This window comes from Scyliorhinus torazame, chromosome 9 (assembly GCF_047496885.1).
Source record: "Scyliorhinus torazame isolate Kashiwa2021f chromosome 9, sScyTor2.1, whole genome shotgun sequence".
Lineage (NCBI taxonomy): Eukaryota > Metazoa > Chordata > Chondrichthyes > Carcharhiniformes > Scyliorhinidae > Scyliorhinus > Scyliorhinus torazame.
Window position 1 is genome coordinate 158421094 of NC_092715.1, and position 3551 is coordinate 158424644.

General features: G+C 49.1%; 1 pseudogene; it reads right to left on the minus strand.

Moving 5' to 3' along the window:
- Positions 1-380: 380 nt before the first annotated feature.
- Positions 381-2502, minus strand: LOC140430033 (high mobility group protein B2-like; annotated as a pseudogene).
- Positions 2503-3551: the final 1049 nt, after the last annotated feature.

Sequence of the window (3551 nt, forward strand, 5' to 3'; positions counted from 1 at the left end):
TTTCACTGGGCCATCAAGTCCCCTGATGTTCTACGTGACTATCCTGATGGGGGTTTTTGTCCCCCCTCCTGTGGGGTCAACTATACTTACTTCATGGATGCGTCCCTGCACTCCGGGGGTTCCCTTTGTAAGATAATGTTTCTGTTTTATTTTTAAAAATATTGATTCTTATCATGGTCTCTAACATGAGAAGTTAGCAATCACATGTAGTGACAAAAGATCTATGAAAACCATCTGCAAAAAATTGGTACTAACTGCATGACAAAAAAAAAATCCTCACTACCTTTGCCATTGAAAATTCCACACAAAACATTAAATAGGCAATACCTTTCCATCACTCTGGAATCCCTCTCTTCTTGGAAGGCTGTGCCTTTAAAAAATCAGCTACTTACAATTAAAACAGTATAGGGCCTGGCTACGCAGTGTAAAAATACAACACTAACTATACACAGTTTTGTACAGTTTCTTTATACCTAAGCCATTGATCCAAATTGCAAATGAGTTCACATTTCCTGTCTTTGCAAAAAAAAAATAGATCAAGCTTAGACAAAGATCTTTTTTTTACATCTGGGTTTATTTATTCGTCATCCTCATCATCATCCTCTTCTTCCTCATCATCTTCCTCTTCATCTTCGTCCTCTTCTTCCTCCTTAGATGGATTGGCCATGCTAAATTGCCCTTAGTGTCCAAAAAGGTTAGGTGGGGTTATTGGGTTACGGGGAGAGAGTGGAAGTGAAGGCTTAGTGTGGGTTGGTGCAGACTCGATGAGTCTCATGGCCTCATTCTGCACTGTATGTTCTATGTTTTGTGTTCCTCCTCTTCCTTCTTCTTCTTTGCAGCCTGAGCTGGCTTTGCAGCAGGTTTCTTACCAGTTTCACCCTTGCATTTGCCATGATAGGCTGCAATCTCCTTTTCATATTTCTCCTTTAATTTGGATGCCTTCTGCTCATATGGTACTTTATCCTTGGGTTGCACCGTAGGCCACATCTCTCCCAGCTTCTCTGCACTTCCCCAATGGACATTCCAGGAGATTCACTCTTGATCTTTGGACGTTTCTCAGAGCAGAAAATGTAAAATGCTGATGGTGGTCTCTTGGGGCATTTGGATCCTTCTTCTTCTTATCCCCCTTCTGAGGGACATAGTTCTTCATCTCCCGATCATAATGGACCTTGTCGCTCTTAGCCAGATCTTCAAACTTTGACTTCTCTTTGCCGGACATGGTCTCCCACATTTCTGAACATTTCTTTTTTTAAAAAAATAATTTTTATTAAAGGTTTTCATAAAATATCAATAACAAAATGAGAAAGAAACAAGAACCCAACAGGGGTAAGTACAAAACACAATCTAAAAAAGCACCCCCCCAAACAACTCCCCCCCTGTACATAAATAATAAATTAACATTAACACCCCGACTTAACACAACAGGTGTATACACCCCCTCAGACCCTCCAGTGTAAATAACATAAACAAAAATAAAGTAAACCCCCCCCCCCCCGAGCTGCTGCTGCCATTGACCAATGTCTATCGTTCTGCCAGGAAGTCTAAGAACGGTTGCCACCGCCTAAAGAACCCTTGTACCGACCATCTCAAGGCGAATTTCACCCCTCTCCAATTAAATGAACTCCGTCATATCGCTGATCCAGGATTCCACACTTGGGGGCCTCGCATCCTTCCACTGAAGAAGAATCCTTTGCCGGGCTACCAGGGACGCAAAGGCCAGAATTCCGGCCTCTTTCGCCTCCTGCACTCCCGGCTCCCCTGCCACCCCAAATATTGCGAGCCCCCAGCCCGGTCTGACTCTGGATCCTACCACCCTCGACACCGTCCTCGCTACGCCTTTCCAAAATTCCTCCAGCGCTGGGCATGCCCAGAACATATGGGTGTGATTTGCTGGGCTCCCTGAGCACCTAACACACCTGTCCTCACCCCCAAAGAACCTGCTCATCCTTGTCCCGGTCATGTGTGCCCTGTGCAGCACCTTAAACTGTATGAGGCTGAGCCTCGCGCATGAAGAGGAAGAGTTCACCCTCCCTAGGGCATCTGCCCACGTCCCCTCTTCGATCTCCTCTCCCAACTCCTCCTCCCACTTACCTTTCAACTCCACCACTGAGGCCTCCTCCCCCTCCTGCATCACCTGGTGAGTTTCCGAGATCTTCCCCACTCCCGCCCACCCCCCCGAGAGCACCCTGTCCTGTACTGTGTGTGGCAGTAGCCGCGGGAATTCCACCACCTGCCGTCTGGCAAACGCCCTTACCTGTAAATACCTGAAGGTGTTCCCCGGGGGGAGCCCGTACTTCTCCTCCAGCTCACCCAAGCTCGCGGACTTCCTGTCCACAAACAAGTCCCCCAACTTTGTATCCTTTCTGATCATTTCTTTGCGAACTCTGCAAAGTTGACACTGGCTTCGGGCTGTTTCTTCTTCTGTTCCTCTCGACAAGTCTGCACAAAGTATGCATGTGAGGACATCTTGACCTGAGGCTTATTGGGATCTCTTCTAACCATGGCTGATGTGTGTCAGGCTCACACTACACAAGGTGTCAATGGCGGGTTTCCCTTTGTAAGGGGGCCATTCAGAGTGGCTGTGTTCACTGTTCTCACCATGAGGCCGGGCCTCTGTGCTCCCGGGTTGCTCTTTGTCCAGGGGCCACCCAACATGGCCGCCAATTGTATGTGCGCCATGTGGGTGAGCCCCTGCACTCCCTGCAAAGTGACTGCTTGCAGTGTTATCTTGTTCCATAGTTACGATATCGACATGCTGAAGCCAGACTAGAGCCCTTCCCCCCTTAGCATTTTGTTCCCCCCATGGTTTTGTTTCCCCCTGCTGCCCCCCTCACTGCCCCCCACCTCCCCTCTGTTGCTGTGTCGCTCCCCCCCCCCAGAGGCTCTCTCTCCCTGGTGGGAGATATGCCACAGCCCCCCTCTCTCTCAGACTTCCTGGCGCTAGCTTTTTCGCTACTGTGGTGGCCCCTCTCCCAGAGTTGATCTGACCTCCTCCTACGCCCGATCTGCTAGTGTCCCTTTTATCTCCTCCTCACCCTCCCCTAAGCTCAGCTCCCTCGCCCTGGGTTAGGGAGCAGAGCTTACTTCCTATGAGCTGGTTCCCCCGTTTATAGCGAGGCAATGCAGTCCCACATAAAATTGTCCATTTCTTACTTTTGTTTCCTCCGTGCCTTCCTCACTGCTGCCTCTCATCTGCCTGTCCAGACCATTCTTACGAACGAACCCATCTGTCTCTGCTGGGCAGTCAAATAATGTTCTTTACCCTGGCTGGGAATAACATCCTGAATCTGGGGCAGCACGGTGGCCCAGCGGTTACCATTGCTGCCTCACGACGCTGAGGATCCAGGTTGTATCCCGGCCCCGGGTCACTCCCCGTGTGGAGTTTTCACGTTCTCCCTGTGTTTGTGTGGGTCTCACCCCCACAACTCAAAAACGCAGAGTAGGTGAATTGCCGTGCTAATGCCCCTTAATTGGAAAACAATAATTGGGTACTCGAAATTCAAAAATAAATATCCTGAATCTGACCTTGTTCTTGTACAGGGCCGACTTTG